Source organism: Petromyzon marinus, chromosome 39 (assembly GCF_048934315.1).
Source record: "Petromyzon marinus isolate PM22_M1 ecotype Great Lakes invasive population chromosome 39, UKy_Petmar_22M1.pri1.0, whole genome shotgun sequence".
In the NCBI taxonomy this organism is placed as follows: domain Eukaryota; kingdom Metazoa; phylum Chordata; class Hyperoartia; order Petromyzontiformes; family Petromyzontidae; genus Petromyzon; species Petromyzon marinus.
In genome coordinates this window covers 15,558,743-15,579,487 of record NC_133705.1, presented here as the reverse complement: position 1 = coordinate 15,579,487, position 20,745 = coordinate 15,558,743, and the positions used below count along the sequence as shown (strand labels likewise).

Sequence of the window (20,745 nt, the reverse complement as noted above, 5' to 3'; positions counted from 1 at the left end):
TCTGACCTCCGAGCCACCCGGCCAACTTTGCGTCATCACTTTAAAATGTATTTTAGTATAATATTTAGTTTAATATAGCGTCATCATTCATGCACACTGCATCTCACAATCACTGAGTGAGCGCAGACCAACTGGGATGCAGCCAAGTGGTGAACTGGCACCAACAATTGCCCAAACTCTGCAGTGCTCTATATATTAAAATGTTTTCAGCCAACTGTTGAGTACGAGAAGCTTAAGAACGGTGCCACTCTTTCCTGTTATCCAAGCTTTGCTCAACTATCAATGTGTAGGACTAAAAACTTATCTCCTCCAATGTTAATTTTTGCCTTGCGCCCGTTAAATGTCGTACTCTCTCCCATTGCCACTCTTTTTCAAGTTCCTAGAACCTTAGTCGATTCAAAATACTCGAGCAATCTTAGGTATAATTTGTGCTCTTCGTTCCCGGCCACTCGGTGGTATAGGCCATGAAGCCTGTCCTGCAGCAACTTCGATAAAACAAGATATATTGTTGCACTGCTGACAGACCTTACCCAAACAGCTGAATCTCATACCAGCTGACGAGGCAGAGTTTATGGATAAAAAAAACATTGTCAGTAACAACAGTATTATCGTATTTCAAGAGAAAACAGTGACATTTAAATCCATGTAGCATATATGATCAATTGCACCTCGACACGGTGTGCAAAATAACAGCGGACGCACATGATGGGAACCACCGAAGGATATCGATAGATATTTTTCATTTTCTTGAAACTAGACTACATAGGTAAGAGACAATGAGTCACTTGCAAAGAGGAATAACAATGTAGATTTCAGATTGATTACTAAGCAGACATGTCATTGTCTGGTATGACCTCAACTGGTACAAGAGCAACATGAACTTAGCCCTACACGAACTCAATTGAACGGAAGTTTAGTTATTGGCCGCCATTCTCCAGATGTTGGCGTTTACAAACTCAATACACAAAGCAAAGCACGGTCCAGTAATCACCGCTCATTAAATATGAAGAGGCCATTTATCTGTTATCGCTGAAGATCTCAAACACTCTTATGCACATCGAATGAATATTTAATTAGCCTTAAATATAGTCGCCCCTCGTCAGCGTACATTGCCTACATTTTTCGAAGCGCCCTTTGCAAAATTCAAACAATAAAACAAAACGGCACTTAAAAAAATGTACGTGTTAATTTTCGAACGCTTCATGTTTCACTCTGGCAACCCCTAGGCACCGCGCGTAAAAAAATAAAGTCTACCCTTTCCCTTTTCGGACACGCGTCTCGGCAGGGTTTTACTCGCCTGAAAAGTCGCCTGTCCGTTTGTGGCGGCACGGTGGTGGAACGGTAAGTTTTGTCCACCCACCTCCCCACCGCACGTTTCATTCGGGCTATTTAAACCAAACGTCCTCCCGTCAAAAGCGTGGGGCTATCTGGGCCTTCTCTTTCACGACTTACCTCTCCGGGGCAAGCAGTGTGCCCTTCCCGGTGTGGCTTACACCTGCAACACAACGAGCCCCACGGTGTGGGTTACTCTGCTGGCGCGCGTCGAATGTTCGAGCCGCTCTGCTGAAGAGGCGAGTGATGAGAGCGAGGTACCCAGGACACAATGCCCGCTTTTAGAGTTGAACATTACCGCGCCGTGGATTAGAAACACACACGGCGCATTGTTGTGCGGCGATAACTTGAGACAGGCCACGATCGTACTTTGGTTTTTTTTCCGTAAGAAAAAGCTTCTCCCCGCAATTTTTTTTCATTCCGTTAAAGTTTCACTTTATAGTAATATTTGTTTTTATGCTCCCCCAATTCCAACCAGACCCCCACCCCTCCCCTTTCATCCACCAGTTATGTTCCATTTGTGGTTTCGGCATCAAGTCATGGCACAGGGACAATTCCATTTGGAACTCTGCAGCTATCAGTGCAGCACCGTTGGGCATCATAGCCGGATCACTGAAAGCGGCACCAACCTTCCCGTTCTGGCAAACGTCCTGCCGCCAAACAAATCCCACCGATGCATCGCGCGGAACCGCAGGGGAGTTTGACACGTTTTCTTGCCAAAGACAACCAACCCACAACCATCATCAACCAGGATCTCAACAGTGGATCCTCGCCACTGACTCATGTCCCGATGCCCCCTTCTGGGATCGCTGCTGCTGCTGCTGCTGTCACCATCCTATAATCTCACGCAGCAAAGCAGTAGGGCCGTGCAAATGTATTTTAACACGTCCCGCCATTCTGGCAGAGAGAAGTTTTCCTCTTAACCGAACATCACGTGATGCCTAAACTACTATAAAGTAAACATTGACAAGGGCAGGTTAACATTCACATGGTTTGTATTGGATAACCTCCACCGCCAGTATTTTTTTGTCTCGCGCCCATTCTTCATACATTAGGGTGGCATTCGTAATGTGGCCAAGTTTATCATTCGAGTCCTTGAACAGATAAGGTGTTTTACTGAGCACACGGTGTAATGCTTAGTTCTTGTTTTCTGCATGGGGTAAAAAAACCGCATACTTTGACCCCCCCGTGCTTGTAAATTACATGTAACATGTATTGTATTTAACTGCAACGGAGTGTTCCTACCGCAACTCTGTCGGAGAAGTCCGCAGCGCCGCTCATTAAATTGCGTAGTGACGATGGCTTTAAGCGGTATCTCCCCATATCCGTCGTTATAAAAATGAATACGAGGTGAGTACTTTTACTCCTAAACGTGTAATATTGTACCAATAGAGAAGACTACGAATACTGTCGTGTAGTCCAGGTGGCTTACCTACAATCTAAACCTAGTTTCAAGGACAGTAAAGTACATGGTCTCATTCCAATCATCATTGACCATAAAACAACCTTACCATGAGAAATTGACACTTTTAAACGTAATTTGACGTCTTTAAATTCTGGGACTGAAACATTGATTTATCTTACATTTTTAAAACAAAGTTGCTGTGGCTGCCCCACCCACCCTCTTGAATGCCATCCTGAGCGCAGTCACAGCAGTCAACCTGTCTACTTTTAAGAGACGCTGATGAAGGATCCATCCCTAAAGTTCGGCTTCTGTGAGCGACACCGAGCCCTGAGCCTGGCTGCACGCCTCGGTATCACGGACATTCATGCCTCTGAGAAATACAGTGTTAGTTAGAAAATTTGCATTTTTTATGTTGTGATTAAATATTTGCAGGGCGTTAAAATGTGTGGCCTACTGTGGATAGATGCCAATGGAAGTGTCCTCAGAAGTATTTCTGTGGCATTATCTTCCACACAAGGTGATACACTGCTTCCTGGAAGGATTCTGAATGAAATGTCAAAATCTCAATAATCTTTTATATGGATATGAATTGAATCGCAGCAAAAAAACGATGTCTATGAAGTAAAATACGCTGCTGGCTTCAGATAACAAAGAGTGAATTCCACTCATGCCCTAAAAGAAAGCTCACAGGGGACATGAGTTCACACATACCCAGAAACCCACACAGAGACCACACAAACCGACACAGAGACTCACAGACTAACAGAGAGACCCACAGACCCACACAGAGACTCATACGCTTGCAGTAGACATGAGTTACATACCTGTCAACCCTTTATCAGTGCCCTACCTTATTACAGACCATTTCAGACCCTTATTGGTCACCTCGTGCCCTTATAAATCTCAACGTTCATCCTACAAAGTCCAATCACAAGGGAGAAACACAAGCAAATATACAAAACACACCTTCCCATATTGAAACGGCTGTCCACCATATGAACCTTAAAACTACATTTCCATGTACAAGAATACGGGTAAACCGTATGGGTTCACAGGTATGGAGTTCACGCAGAGAACCATAAACTCAGAGATTCGTAGGCTTAAAGTAGAATGAGTTCACACAGAGAACCATGAGCTTGTAGGAGACATAGTTCATGCAGACACCCACGGCGACTCATAGGCTTGCAGTAGACATCAGTTAACACAAAGACCCACATACACAGAGACCCACAGACTCGCAGTAGACATGAGTTGAAAGTGTTTCATTGTCGCGGTGCGCTGGAGTTACATTTGGAGATAAATTCCAATGGTGGAGAAGGTGACTTGCACCTCCCGTAGCCAGTTTGGATAGGATGTAGGGCAGCGCATTGCTTACGGGGGTGACCCTCCTGATGGCTGCTGGTGGTGCTGGAATTCGCGACCAGAGCAGCTTATTCGGGACAATGTTTGCTTCGTCGCAATTGTTCCTCCACCGGTTTCTACTGCTGCCCGGGGTTAGTCCAATTCTTTCTTCACCTCAACATACGACGCTGATAGAACATGATGATCACAATCGTCGTCAGCCACTCCCAATCCACTGTTGGATGAGGAAAAAACACCATCCCATCCCTGCCTTGTGCACATGGCATTAACATTACTAGTACACGCGTCCGTATTTATAGATTGACGTCACCTGAATGTTTATTGTCCCTGCCACAGGTTGTGTACGTCGGTTGTCATATATTCAACTCATGTCTCCTACCTGTGCCTTGCAAATACCCCGTTATTCATGAACTCCGTTCACAGAATTCATCTTTCTGTGCCACTTTTCGTTTATCTCCTTCCAGTTTGAATATTGGTGTCGGCAAACAACGTTTTGATGAATTTCCTCATCGAAGGCATAATGACACTTTGTAATTTCAACAACAAAAAAATGAGCAAACTTTAAAAGAAAAATCATCACCTCCGTGTCGTTCATTTCATCAGCGTGGCTATGACTCACTTTCAGAGGTGTTCATACTCCCGTGTGCTGCATTATTTTCCTTTTATTGCAATCGAACGACTGCGATCGTGATGGCGATGTGCTGTAGGGAGCTCACTGGTGGCCTAGCTTATACTGTGCCAGTGCTTGCTGTGTGCAATGTCACTGAAGAATCCAGTGGAATCCATCAACAGGCTCTCCGGAAACATCTCCCTCCCTCCTCTCCCTCCCTCCCTCCTCTCCCTCCCTCTTCTCCCTCCCCACCTCCCTCCCTCCACAACTGCCAAAAGAAAAAAAACTGCCGAATCATCATTCTCCACCTTGGGACATCCCAATACACTTACAGCTCTGTCTTAATCCACTGCTGGATAAAGGCTTCCCCACACGATGCAAGTTCCCCAGGGTTGGTTGACCTTAACTTAACACGCTGCTCAGTGCAGGGAATTGAACTCGGGTCGCGAGGATCGTGGTGAAGTGTGCCAACCACTGTGCCACCACTCCACCACAGCTCTATAGTATGTACGTGGAATGTGAGGCTAAAGTGAAAACTCGGCAAAAAATTGAATTTTTTGGTACCATGAGGAAGCATCCCCGCAGCGCGACCATACTTCACCGCACTGGTCAGTATGAGGTGAAGGGGGCCACAAGCCCCAAGACCGGTTCAGTTATCGCTCGCCACTGATGTTTGCCAAAACCGGGAGTTAAACTCAGGTGGCCGGGTTTGTATTGTAGTGCGCTAACCCCACTGCATTCCAGATAGCCCACACAACTGCATTAGTCTCATAATACATGACAGTGAATAAATTGGCAATGAACTAGTCCACACGTCCGCATGGAGGAAGCAGACTTTGACAGGTGTAACGCGTTGCAGTCATCCATGCAGACAAAGGTAATCTGTGCCAGTTGCGTGCAGAGATTTGAACACTGCCGGTGTTGTTGCAACCTTGGCAATGCTGTCTGGGACAGAACACAATGTTACCCATTTTGGCGTTTCCAGAGACGTTGAAAAAGTAACGGTGATTGATAGTGAATAATATGTCCCTCCCCCATCCCCGTCAGCCTCGCCTGCCTTTATTAAACCGCAAACCTCCATCCAGCTTCAATGACACTGACGCGTGGAATATGAAAAAATAATAAAACATTCATAATTTATGGAACGTACGAGTGATTTTTTAAACAAAATTGACAGCATGAAACCGAAAACGGGCGCGGAATTCGACCGAGGTTTAACGAGCGATTTTATATTTTTTTTCTTTCTCCGCAGCCGGCGGGCCGCTCGTTACCCGAGCGTCACGTGTCCGAGTTGTCCCGAGCGTTTCTCGCCTCAATATATATTGTTTTGGTGCAAAAGAAGCTCAATAACAAAAACAAATAACTTACAGTGGGTGGCAAAAGCCTGAGAAAAGAATATTATTAACGTGCAGATGAACCCTGAAAACAACATTTTGGATAAGTTAACTGATATATGGAAACAAACCGCACTGGGATAATGAATCACTACGCCGATATTCGAGTGGAATGACACACTTACCCCATTGTGATTGCCGGGGCGAGATAACTCCTCAATTTTTCTGTTTCATATGATTGTTGGAAAGTTAGAACTTCGTCCGACTTCGCCATTCTCTTTGTGAGATGAAAGTTCCCTTCGTGCAATCTTGAGCAGTAACTGCGGTGGTCTGAACTCCACAATTCTGCGCAACGAAAATCATTGAGGGACGGCATTTATTTCGTTAAAATACTCGGGTCAGGATCAGTCACACGTTGTTTGGGGGGGGGAGGTTAACGTAAAATATGTACTTGATGAAGAGTTAATATCCTTAGATAGCAAAAGATGAACGCGTGAAAAATTAATGAAATGGGAAGTTTGAAATTGCATCAAAGGGGTATTCAGAGCTTGGGTAATGTCTGTCTGGTTGTTAATGCAGATGATTTAGAATTTGTCATTTCAGTAGAAATAAATTTATATCGAATTCATCGTGAATAATAACGCAGCCATTTTTCAGTGCTACCACCTATGTTGCCCAGCACTCACGTTTATATTCCAAAAGAGGTATCCATTTAAGGCCGAGTTGACCTAGGAGAGGACCGGTACCAGTACGGATATCACCCGCCGATGTGTTAGATAAGACAAGGGATCTAACTCACTGTGAGGGTTTATCATGGAAGTGGAAGCTGGATGTAATCACACCTTATATGAGCACAGTTTGCATATGAGCAACACATTCTTACATTTTCACTGAAGGCTAAGGGAAATGTCTGATACAAGCACACTTTGGATACGAGCACAACTCGCCTTGCTCCCAAGGGATGCGCTTATATCTAGCCTCTCTGGTATAAATGAATATACTGTATATATACACACACACGAAAACACGCAACAAAGGCATGCTACACATACACAGGTCAAGTCAAAAGTCAAAGTGGTTTCCTGCTTGAATGAGCAATGAGGCAGTGGGCATCTACTATTTAGAGTGCTGAGCCAGTGGTAGGGGTGGGTCTGTGAGCCAGTGGCAGGGGTGAGTTTGTGAGCCAGTGACAGGGGTGAGTCTGTGAGCCAGTGGTAGGGGTGAGTCTGTGAGCCAGTGACAGGGGTGAGTCTGTGAGCCAGTGGTAGGGGTGAGTTTGTGAGCCAGTGGTAGGGGTGAGTTTGTGAGCCAGTGACAGGGGTGAGTCTGTGAGCCAGTGGTAGGGGTGGGTCTGTGAGCCAGTGGCAGGGGTGAGTCTGTGAGCCAGTAGTAGGGGTGAGTTTGTGAGCCAGTGACAGGGGTGAGTCTGTGAGCCAGTGGTAGGAGTGAGTTTGTGAGCCAGTGACAGGGGTGGGTCTGTGAGCCAGTGACAGGGGTGAGTCTGTGAGCCAGTGGTAGGGGTGAGTTTGTGAGCCAGTGACAGGGGTGGGTCTGTGAGCCAGTGACAGGGGTGAGTCTGTGAGCCAGTGACAGGGGTGAGTCTGTGAGCCAGTGGTAGGGGTGAGTTTGTGAGCCAGTGGTAGGGGTGAGTCTGTGAGCCAGTGACAGGGGTGAGTCTGTGAGCCAGTGGTAGGGGTGAGTTTGTGAGCCAGTGACAGGGGTGGGTCTGTGAGCCAGTGATAGGGGTGAGTCTGTGAGCCAGTGGTAGGGGTGAGTCTGTGAGCCAGTGACAGGGGTGAGTCTGTGAACCAGTGACAGGGGTGAGTCTGTGAGCCAGTGGTAGGGGTGAGTTTGTGATCCAGTGACAGGGGTGAGTCTGTGAGCCAGTGACAGGGGTGAGTCTGTGAGCCAGTGGTAGGGGTGAGTCTATGAGCCAGTGGTAGGGGTGAGTCTGTGAGCCAGTGACAGGGGTGAGTCTGTGAGACAGTGGTAGGGGTGAGTCTGTGAGACAGTGGTAGGGGTGAGTCTGTGAGCCAGTGGTAGGGGTGAGTCTGTGAGCCAGTGACAGGGGTGAGTCTGTGAGCCAGTGACAGGGGTGAGTCTGTGAGCCAGTGGTAGAGGTGAGTGTGAGCCAGTGGTAGGGGTGAGTCTGTGAGCCAGTGGTAGGGGTGAGTTTGTGAGCCAGTGGTAGGGGTGAGTTTATGAGCCAGTGACAAGGGTGAGTCTGTGAGCCAGTGGTAGGGGTGAGTTTGTGAGCCAGTGGTAGGGGTGAGTTTGTGAGCCAGTGGTAGGGGTGAGTTTGTGAGCCAGTGACAGGGGTGAGTCTGTGAGCCAGTGGTAGGGGTGAGTCTATGAGCCAGTGGTAGGGGTGAGTCTGTGAGCCAGTGACAGGGGTGAGTCTGTGAGCCAGTGGTAGGGGTGGGTCTGTGAGCCAGTGGTAGGGGTGAGTCTGTGAGCCAGTGACAGGGGTGAGTCTGTGAGCCAGTGGTAGGGGCGAGTTTGTGAGCCAGTGACAGGGGTGGGTCTGTGAGCCAGTGGTAGGGGTGAGTCTGTGAGCCAGTGGCAAGGCTGAGTCTGTCCATAGGACAACCACTGTTGACGTGCCCACAAAGCGGTAATAATGATATACACCCCAACCAGAATTAGCAACCTTCTGGTAGCGAGCCGCACGATCTCTTGTGGAGCGACCTCACCGGATTTGTCTAAAACTGTCCGCGCGGTATATTCACGGGTTGTCAGATGATTTTGTCTCCATCAGCTGAGCAAAGGCATACTTAGAAAAAAACATCTCTCAAGTCTGAACACACCTCGGTTTTGACGAGTTGCACGAGATGCAAAAGCCTGAAGCTGTGCGGGCAGATCATGAAACGGACTTCATCCTTGTGCCGCATACACACGGGAATTATACACAACCCTAGGTTGCATTGGCACCCTTGCAACAAAGTTCAAATTGCCCTTGAAGCGATGAAAACAAAATCGCGTTCGCAACTTTATTAAAGTCTTCAATTTGTTATGTTTGCAACTGGGACATTCGCCTGAATGCGATATTTGTTTTTGTTGTTGTTGGTGCTGTAAGAGCGGATTACGTGCCCGTGCATCAGTCGCTGTGTGCATTTTAAATCACAATAAAGCAACAGAAGCAGCGTGTGCTGTTTTAAAGCAATAAGCTCGTGTGGCACCGCACCCCTCATTATTAGATTAACTATCAACACTGAAAAGAGCACTGTGGTATGTGCGTAGAAGCACCCCTGCACAGCACGTACAATGCTAATTCAATACTTTGCTGATGTAACAGCTGAGTTGCGTGGTCGTGGTAAATCGTGAACGTGCCACCTAGCGACGAAAGTATGGGAATTTAACAGCTGCGGTAAATAAGCGTGAAGGGATTGTGTCATATTAACTACAAACTCAACATTTAATTCTTTAATTTTATTTTACCAGGCATAGCCCACTGAGCTGTATACAGCTCTTTTTCAGAAGTGACCTGGCCACCAATGATATCACAACGAAGTGGCTTACCATGTGGTAATTTCTAGCAGCCAAATACTCCACGTTAATTATAAATGTGGAGGGGGAAAAACGGAGGACCCGGATAACAATCCACGCGACCACAGGGAGAACATGCACACTTCGAATATACAGGCGTCAGGGTCGGGATCGAACTCATGTCCCCCTGCATACCAGGCGAGGTAATTAACATCTTGCCACAGTGGCGAGATACCAGGGGAAATGTGTATGTTGAACTTCTTTCGCACCGTAAATAGCCTACTGTGTTAATCGGAGGTACGGAGTAAGGACAATAAACTAAACACAAAAAAATCAGTCAACAAAAATTAGCGTTTTAAATATAGATTTAAAAGTGCATATCTCCAGCGGTTATCTAAAATCAGAAGAGCGTTCCAGACGGCCGCAGAAGCGCATCTGAAAGTGCGCGATGCGGTGACCGTCTTTGTGAGATGGTTATCAGGTGTGTAACATAACTTGTGTTTGTGGTAGGGCCCAGTTAATGTAATCACGGTGGTTCGGTATATTTCAGGGCAGCACCTTCTCGATTAAATATCCATCTTGACGATGCCTACAGACAGGAAAACAAAAACGCAAGAAAATATTCATGTCATTATAAGCATACCATATGGGAATTGAACAGCATTACAGTATTTAAATGTTTTTGCGTTTTTTTACACATATATAACTGTATGCAGTTTGTATATATATTTACAAATAATCTCAAAAACATCAAGCAGGCAAACAAGCTCGAGGGGTAATTTCTTAACCCCCCTCCCCCCCAGACAAAATAGACAAATATCCCCGGCAAAGCATTTCCAGACCGATAGGACAAGTTTTATTTGCGAGCACCTATGAATGCCTGCACAGTGTGTAAGGCAGTGGTGGTGTGGCCAGCGCCATGGGCCGGTCACCTCTCTCTTTGCCCTCTATGCCGACCGTGTTCAATACACTTGCACCAGGCACTCTCTCAAGGCTGAGCCGACTTAGGGGAGACCCAGGCACATGGTCCAGATATTCGTCACTGACGTTGATCACAGACGGGCATCAAAACCCGGATGAAACCCCACGTGAACACACAAAAACAACAACAACGCGAGCGAGCGAGCAAGCGAAAATGCAGCACGATAGCAAATGTAGAATTCAACCTCGGCTCCCATTGAACAGTGCTGAGGAAACATCGACAATATACCGTCGAGTATTGTGCACGGAAATGTGTGAAATGAAAAGCCCCCTATGGAATTCGCTCCCCATTATTGGCCACTGCGGTGCCATTGCCAAGGGCACATGTTCACAATTACCCGTGGAAGGTTGCATTGCTCTTCGTGGTAGAATGCAAAGGTAAAGGCGCAGCCCCGCAATGTCTTGCTCAGCTCTGCTGATTAAAGGGCCTCCACTAGAGCGAGCTCTACAGAGGCCCTCTAACAGGGTATTTTGGCCTACTCGTCCACGTTGGCCAGATGTGTATTCACGTGACTACGAGGCGGGCGTGGTGGCTATAGCCCACACCAGATTTGTGTGTGTGTGTGCTTTGTTTACCGTAATAGGTGCTGCCTAACATCCCTCGCCCCTTGGCCTTGTAAGACGAACCTAGGGCATGCGTTTTCGTTTATAACCATGCACGCGTACACTGGCACGTAAATATTACGCGCACAAATACAGAGAGCAAGTGAATGCACCGAGGCGATATATAAATATTTAATGATTTAAAAACATACCGGGTCACACCGTTCGAAGTTTGCAAATGGTCAACTTGGCAAAAATGCTCAACTTGGCAGTCGCAACGTTAATAATGAATCGTCCGCTGCATAGCGCTCGTGCCCTGTGGATGCCGACCAAGAGACTTGCGGCACTGCCGACCAGGGGTAAACACCCACGACGGTGGAACGTGCACAAGCAAAGGCGCGCTTACAGTCAGAGAAACAAATAAGACAATTGGCAAGACACGTAAACAAATGCAATCCCGTGTGTGTGTTTGTGTGTGCAGGGAAAGCAAAGTTCCGTGTGAAACTTCTGGTGAATCTGCAACGCTTTGTATCCGCCATAATCCTGTCTGCCAGAAGTTCAACCAGCCAATGCAGCTATAACGTCCGGTCAAAATCATTGAACTGGTAACAAAGCCCTTAAAATTTAGCAAGCGCTATTTGCACTTAATCACTCAGTATTCAATTGTATTAATCACAATCTAATTATTGTTGGATGCTATAAAACAAATAATGAAGACCTCTCTTTTTTATTTAAAGCTTTTCGTGACTGCAGGGATTCTTATTCTTGGTTCTTACGTGACTTTACCGAAATAACCAATAATATGAAGACCTCTCTGTTCATCGCTTCACAAAACATTCCCATATAAAACTCACCATCAGCAGTAACGGTCAATAACATTCTGGATTATAGCCTCCCCAAGCCCCCGCCATATCTCACGATATATTTTTTGTCTATCAGGCTGTTGGTGTTCCAGAACAGGATGAATGGGTGCACCACGGTTCATCAATCAGCAGCTCAAACTTGGCGGGGCCAAAGCATTGGTGCACTCCCACCTCTCCCAAAACAATCTGGATAGTGTGGAAGGGTAGGCCAAACATCCTCTAGGGGTATAATGGCACTTTTTTGGCAGTATCAACTTATGAAAAATAATAATAGGTTTTATCCTTTCTGGCAATAAAACAGGTGTTAAGATGTTCAAACACAAGAAGGCTGTCTCTGGTGTAGCCCAATCAGTAAAAAAAAAACAATGCATATATTATCAGATTATGTGTGCTTGCATGTTCACCACAAGTACAGTGTGTGGTTAATGCAGACTTTATTCCTTGCAAGAGGTTTCTAATTGGTGTTTGAACATCTTAACGCAACTGTTTCATTGCCAGAAATGGTAAAACGTATTCTTATCATCGAAAGTAATTCTCTAATGACCCCTTACGTGTAAACTCTTCTGCCAGTGGTGGCAAGAGCAAGCAATTGCAGGGCTGCACCTTTAACTTCCTCAGCTATTTACAACAGCGCAAACTGAGATTTCTTGCAATGCAACATACACTTTATATAAATGTAACTAATTTTTACTAGGGACTTGTGAGATACAGAGCTAACTTGGCAATGGACTGTTAACATTCCTGGCATAGCTCAAACATATCCACACACAAAGGCACACATTGTGTACATTATTAAGCAATAATTAAAATGTTAACATTTTGATGGCATTGTGGATACAAAGCAAACGTGATTGCTTAATTCTAGATTTTAAGCTTTCGTGACTGCAAGGATTCATACTCTTTGGCTTTTTCGGTAAAGTCACGTAGGTAAAATAAAATTGAAAATTAAAGAAAACAATTAAATCAAATCACGACGTTTCGGAGGCAACACAAGTTTCCGTCTTCAGGTGGAACAGTCACAGCAAGATTGTTCCACCTGAAGACGGAAGCTTGTGTTGCCTCCGAAACGTCGTGATTTGATTAGTTGTTTTCTTTTATTTTAATTTTATTTTACTTACGTCACTTTACTGAAAAAAAACTAAGAATGTGATTGCTTAACTTCAATTAATTTCAACAAACGTTTCCCATTGCTCAGTGGTTGTAAGGAATATGTTCCGAAGTTCATGTTGTCCCTTTTGACTTATTTAGAGATGTAAAATCATATTTCACACATTGCCTAAAAGTAATCTGTTTGGTCATTGAGGCATACGTAAAAAAATATATATTAATTTTACAGAGAGCAATGAAGCATCCTTGAATTGTGAAGGTGATTGATGGTTCGGGTTTATCGTACGATAAGCATCGTCTCCAGTAAAGAACACTGAACACGTGACTGCATAGCCGAACGACAGAAACCAAATACATTTGACAAGAAAGAATAATCCCCAAAACAAAACCAGGCATGAAACGAGAATGCACGTGACCTGGCTCTCGTCAACACTAGAGCCGGCTACACACGCACCGGTCTTCGTTTTTTTCTCCACCGAAACCCACGCGACACGAACACACCACGTGAACACCGCATGGACACGGCCACCGTGGCGCAATGATGTCAAGCAAGTTTCCCACACGACACGCCTGCTCTGTCATGGCATGTCCAGCCCTTCCAGATAATTGGGCACCCCTTGTTACTGCTCACCAGGCAATGCCTTCATGTCTTTACATTTGTACGGAGTGTCTCCTTTGGTTGAACTGAGTTTTTAGGTACGCAAAGCGTATTTTATTCTCTTTGGATGCTAAATCCACTTCTGGATGAATGCAACTCAACGTCATATCAGTTACGAGGTGTGTTTGACCAAAGTTCACCGTGTTGTTTAGTGCAACCAGGATGGGTAGTGGGCTAGGCCCGGTTAAATAATCACCCGGCACTGCTGTCTCTCCAGCGATGCTGTTTACACACCGCACCAGGTACTCATTGGTGGCTGAGTCAACCAAGGGGAGACACAGGACCGGTTCGGTTATTCGGAACTGGTGTTGGCTGTGGCCAGGAATCAAACTCAGGGTGGCTGTGTTTGTACTACCGTGGTAGCGAGATGTTAAATCCCTCGCCTAGTGTGAAGGAAGTCATGGGTTCGATTTTGACTCTGACGTCTGTATATTTGAGCTTTGCATGTTCTCCCCGTGGTAATGCGGATTTATCTTCAGGTCCTCCAGGTTTTACTTTCCACATTTAGAAATGTGCTTCGAGTATTTGGCTGTTATACATTTGCACATGATTGGCTACTTCGTTGACCCTGATGCCTGCTGTATATTTCGAGTTTGCGTGTCTCTCTCCCCGTGGTCGCGTGGATTTTTCTAAGGGTCCTCTGCTTTTCCCCTCCACATGAGGAATCCACACGCGTTTAGAGTATTTGGCTGCTGCCATTAATGTCACATGATGATAAGCCACTTCGTTGGGCTATCATTTGTGGCCAGGTTGCTTCTGAAAAATAGATCAGTGGGCCTTACCTTGTAAAATAAAAAGTAATGTTTCATAGTAGTGCAATGTGTGAACCAATGCACACTATTTAACTCAACACCCCGTTTTCCGTTATTTTGCTAACTTCCTTTTATTATTCTTTCATATTGAAGTTTTTTTGTTGCTCTCTTTATACCGCTCGGATTTGTCATTAAAAATAATTGCAGTGTGCATTAGCTCAGTATGTGCGCACTTAGTCCTTAGGCCATTGACCCAACAATGACTTTTCTGGTACTGCTGAAGTTGACAAGCACTCATCATGATTTTTCTCAAAGAGTTTAATTTGACGATCCCAAATATTTCTGATCGCAAGATTACTGTGAGCTTTTATTTTTTTAAAGACAACACCGTTCTTTAAAAAAAGAACAACAATACCTACGGAATTTATTGCATTGGATAAGAGAACATCAATTCGGAAGAAAACAAAAACTCGTGTGATGTGAAACATCGAGAGAATGTTAGGAAGAGTGCATATAAAATGCGCCATGACAACAGCGGACATTCGTCACGAAGTGGCGGTGACATCACCACAGCGCCCTTGCCAGGCCAGGTGCACTCGTACACCAAGACATTTGCCCAAAGGTGGGCACTGGCAGAACTTGCCAACCGGAGTCGGCGTTAATCCAACCCCGTTGGGCTAACTCAGCTCTCGCAGCTGCTGGGGGTACGAACAACCCCGCAGGAATCAAAGCAGCGGCAGCTTTGCCTTTGGCTCGTAGCGGCGGGTGATCTCGGAACAGATGGAAGCGCAGTCTGAACCCTTTTTGTATTCACGCTCGGCAAGTGATCGGAGAACGCCGTGCGATGATTGCGTTGTGCAGCGTGGGTCCGAAAATTAAGGGAAGTCATGCTGGCAGTGCGCGCACACGAAGCAATTACAGGCCGGCCCGGGCGGACGAGTAGTGTTTTAAATGAAAAAAAATGTGAAGCCATATATCACATTAATAAGTAAGTGTGGTAGACAGCCTAGTGGGCTCTAGTGAGGCCCTCACGAGGCCCCGTGTCTCACAGCAATGAGCGAGCACCGTTGAGAGATTTCAGGTTCAAATTCGGGCAGCCATCCATGATTAAAGCAGAATTTCAAGTGCCGAAGGTCTGACTCAGACGGCAAATAATGAGTTGACAATATTTGTCTGCTTGAAAGTACAGATGTTTTTACTGCTTCGTCAAAGTAAACACACACCGAAACATATTGCATTATATTTTATTCTATTTGCCCAGAAATAAAGACAAACATACGAGACGACTGATGTGAAGTGACCACTGTTTGTACTTTGTGGAGGCATGTTGTCCAGTGAGACGCCGATGGAAATGACTCCAATCTTAGTTCTATGCTGTCAATACTTATTGATTGAATATATTATGTATTCATGTTTTACATTGTGTGTCCTGAAACGCATGTAAATGTTTGTTTGTTATTCTTGGTGCTTTAGGTAAAGTGATAAGCTAGAGCGATAAGTCTCAGGTCGCCGAAATGGAAAGTGGCGGAGCTTTGTCCTTGCCCAATCCTGACCAGCTGGCTCGAGAAGGTCGACAGACACCCACCAGGGCAAGCATTATGATAAATCACGATTAACCCACCCGTGGAAACATTAACATTCACGCAGTATATGACGCAGACTTGACACACGTTTACTTGCTCAGACGTGGCCTTATATTGTACAATCTCTACACAAATCTCTTTCATTAATAACCAGCCAGGCGAGTGCCCATTGTAGAAATGTCTCTTCTGCAAGAGGAAGTTGAGTGGTAACCATTAATGTCCAATAGATGTGAAGTCTTTTTTAGACGGCAACTTTATCTTCTGGCTGAATAAAAAAAAATAATGTTAAACATGGATTTATACAGGGTGCTTCAAATTTTTTTTTTAACAATTACATGGGACTATCATTTTTAATAGAAAAAGAACGGATAATACACTGCAGCATAACAAATGTATGCCAATAGCTTCAAAAAGTCAAAAAGTCTCACCACTTGTTCGCTATCGTTGTCAACGCGTGCCTCGAATCGTCTCCAGGTGGTTTCCAGAGCTCGGAGGAGGCACATTTATCGTGGTATCGTTGCAAATTCCCGGAAGTATTAACATTTTTTTGAAGCACCCTGCATAACGGAGAGGGCCCTGGCCTATAAACATCTGCAAGCTCACCGGTATTGGCTGAAGCAAGCCTGACTCCACTGATGAGACGAAGAATGTCAAAACCGGTCCATAGTTTATTTGTATTAAACCAATTCTGCCAAACAAAGTCACTCCTGGCAGGGTGAGTGGCTAATATGATGTGTACAAATGTATTGATCTTAGATTTGTTCTCACGTGGAGCGATATAGATACGGAAGGGAGCATTCTCTTCTTTGTTTTGTGACCTGTGATGAGAAGCTAATGGGCCTGTAATTCCTGAAGTCGGTTTTATAACAAATGTTTGCATTCAAGATTGAGTGAGGCCTCATTGCACGATTGACATAGTCGCGTCTATTGTGTACGCCCGAGTAAATATCTCCATTAATCTTGTTCCAACAATTGCTCCTGCTTTTAAGTTGATGTCTGCCATTTTAGTAGCTCGACCAGGAGCTTATTTAACGTGATTGAAATGGACTGCGATTGAAGCAGTACATGTGGGCGCAGGATGTTCAACCAACTCATTTTAAGAGTATCATTATAATATACCTCAAGCGTTTGCTCTTATTTTTGCCTTTTCCGTCCAATCACAATCCAGTTGTGCTATGGCATCGTGACAGATTTTCCTCGTGAGATTTTCACAGCCACCGGTGCACCACCTTGCAGACTACAGCCGCAGAAAGCGACAGCACAAGTAATTTCAATCGGCCTCTTTATCCACAATAGGTGCAACGCCTTTGACGGGCCTTACACCAAGTGGGTTTGTCACACGCCAGATCAAGATCTCAATTTGAATCACGGAATAAGCTTGACTAAAATGAAAACCCAAATTCAAGATCATGTTTGTGCAAACGTCTTCTTCTTTCATAGGGCTATTCTAGATGCAGAACAACAACTACCATTTCACATTCACGTGGTCAGAGCAACACAACTCGCGCCAGGGGCAGCAGAGTCAATGACCAGGCTGAGACCATCAATTCTCTAAGCAGTACTTGAGAACCTGGTTTAATCAGTTGGCTGCTTCCTAGATTCAGCCCAGGATCTCAGCAGTGCTAGCTCAGTGTTCGGGCATCGTATTATCCTCCTGAGTCAACTGGCCGGGATGTGGGAGGCAACTGGGTCGCTGTATAAGAGGAAGTAACACTCCCGACTGGCAACAACGGGTCAGAAATATAATTACTTGGCGAGATGTTAGCTACCTTGCCTAGTATACAGGTGGTCGTGGGTTCGATCCCGACCCTGATGACTGCTGTATATTTGGAATTTGTGTCTTTCTCTCCGTGGTCGTGTTGATTTTTCTCCGGGTCCTCCGGATTATTCTCTCCGAATATAGAATCAACATCACGCGTTTAGAGTATTTGTCTGCTTTTAATTTCCACACGATAGGCCACTTCGTTGAGTTATTATCATTTGTGGCGAGGTCGCTTCGGAAAAAAGAGCGATATATCTCAGTGGGTAATTAGCTGATAAAATAAAAATAGTGTAGCGTAGTAATTTTGTCCCATTCTCCAACCCCCCCCCGGCCGACTCCCTTTGCCTTCCCAATGCAATGCCTCAACACTTGTCCACCCCCCAGCTTTCCGTAGCCCCCCCCCCCAACCCTCAAGGCGAGGACCAAGCCTACCACGACCCCTCCTTAACACTCGCGTCTGTTCCATTGTAACGAAAACTACGCCACCCTCAGTCCTCATCTCAAACCATTATCTTCTCATGGACAATGTTCTAATCGCTGCAAAGCGTGCCAAGGAGATGGCACATTTCGTGAAGGTTAGATTACGATTCTTAATCTCGTTGAATAATAGCATCCCAGAAAGGTGTAGGCAATCCACGTGGGAGCGGTGACAATTTACATCAGGACAACTTGGGTGCTTCTTCCAGATGGGGGCAGTCTAGGGGCGACTTATAACCAAAGGTGACGCGACCAGCGCAACGATCACGCTGCCCGTCGTGGACAATTTTAACGGTCGAATTTTGCACGTGACCATTCCTTCCAACAATAAACGCGACGAAGAACGAGCTCTCCCTTGTACGTACCAAACAAAGTTTTTGTTTACATTCAGAGTCTGGCGGTAAGCGTCGACTATTGGCGAGTCGACCGCAGAGGCAGGAAAAGGCGCCTGGTGTTGAGGCAGCGCCGTGCATGGCGATGCCTCCCGCGTCTCTCCAGTGCTTGCTGTGCCCCGTATCACACCACGTAATCATTTTAGGCCGAGGATGACCTAAGGGGTTGCTGGGGCTATATCACAAAGGTTCCAAATAGCAATTTCCACCGGTGCTTTGCACAATTCCCTGTAATTGAATGCAGGGCCTTGGAGATCGGAATACGGCACGCCAACCACAAAGAGAAGATTCCCGATCACTATTGGACAACCAAATACAAATTGAGATATGCGACGTTTGTAAAGAAACGCACGCCAACATCGTATACGGCCAGGACCATGTCACCGACACAAAACAAGCACGGGGTTGTTGAAAACGGCGGTGCAAAGCCTGGGATATGTGCTGAAATTCAAATAGAATCATTGCAGTGGAAATGCTAATCCACTCAGCTTGCCTGCGAGCACTTACTCCAAGGTCACAGGAATAAGTAAACCAACGCGTGGCTAACCACGCCTCTTCTTTTTTATCTTTCCAAATAAACCGTTGTAAATTCGACACTTGTGAAAAGCCCCTGAGAGCAAGAGGTGTGCCTGGTTTTAGAAAGTTAGGAAGTTTTGCCCTTGGGCCATATCTCAATTCACCAATTGTTCTCTACAACCTTTAGCAAAAATAAAGGAACCATCGATATTGATTCGAGAGCTTCAGCACCAATTAAAATGTATTCAGTCCCATACTCCCACCGCAATAGTCTGCTGATGATACAGCTGTTAAGAAGTGTGAGTGGTGATGATCACAATGACATGGCAAATAAAGAAGAAATGATTGCGTGACATGTGATGAAATAATATGCATCGCCAATCCCCTTATCGGGGAAGGCATTACATTCTTTGCAAATACCGATGAGATAAAGTGTGGCCTTCGATATCCATACACATCAATGTGTGTGTCTGAAAAAGAGATTTCGGTAAGGAATAATTAAAAGCTTACACTATGGTGTTGCAGATCATAAATGCATTCACGCGGGAGGTCGCCATGCTAATCCTTTTCAAATAACCCAGATGAAGTGTATGTCAAGGAAGGCTTTGTGCCATCACCCTGTAGGAAACGGCACGGAGTAATTATGGACAAATATGTGATCTGTCAGCAAATTTAAAGTATAAATAATTTCGAACTAGTTATTGAATATGATTTTCAATCCACTGCTAAGTCATTTGGTCAAAGGGGTTAATTGATCATACTTCACCATTCTGATGAATGGAGGATGGTGAAGGTGGGGGCATTCCTCTCCTATAGGATGCCACTTATGTGCTCCATGGATGGGAATTGCACTCAGGTCACCGGCTGCATGGAGCAGTGGAGCTGCCCAAACCCGAATACTTCTGTTTGTTAGAAAGATGTATGTTTGTGATTACACACGTTTGCCGTTTTCTCATAGTCCAATTATTTTTAGATATTGATATTGAGTGTGAGCATTGCATTGCAGAGTATAAATGACCAACTACGCATTCCAATTCCCCAACCACGGCGCTGCAATGAATTACATTGCCCCGCATGCCATTTGAAGGGAGGAATGCAAATGTAGCGGGAGGGTTCCTCCGTGGAAATAAATCTTAAAAAAAAAACAGCATCCGCTGCCCCTGTCTTATACCACACTTAGCGACAAAACGATGATTTGTGTAATGTATTAAAATTTGGGATTTATGAATTCTAATTTTCTATTGAGATTTGTCAAGTTTTTGTTGTTGTTTTTTGTAGAATCCCATGGGACTTCAAAGTTGGCTTTCCACGTGTGCGATTCGGTTGCTGCAGCTATAAGCGTAGCACAATTTCACAATATTGCCACCGCATGAAATATTCAGTTTACTCTACAAAACGGATTGTGTCGTGCAGCAAACGCTCCTGTTGTACCGTAGTTCTAAGGATCCGTGCCTATGCTCCACACCGTCGCCAACCTGCATTGACGAGAGTAGTGAGGCGAGGTCAAATCACCCCCACGGCTTATCGGCACCTCACCGGCAGTGCATTGACACGCACGGCCCTACGTGCACTTGCACAACAA

At 45.4% G+C, this 20,745-nt stretch overlaps 1 protein-coding gene across 9 annotated transcripts in view; it reads right to left on the bottom strand.

The window, feature by feature from the left end:
* Positions 1–20,745, bottom strand: part of LOC116950457 (neprilysin-like) — a 120,228-nt gene that overhangs the window by 71,773 nt on the left and 27,710 nt on the right. For 6 of the 9 annotated variants that reach the window (XR_012946430.1, XM_076072936.1, XM_076072943.1 and 3 more), the window contains exons 2-4: positions 8,851–10,118; positions 6,229–6,388; positions 1,453–1,495 (exon numbers count right to left, since the gene is read on the bottom strand). The gene's annotated coding sequence lies outside the window, so the exon portion shown is untranslated. The other 3 variants (XM_076072937.1, XM_076072938.1, XM_076072939.1) reach the window with 3 other exon arrangements.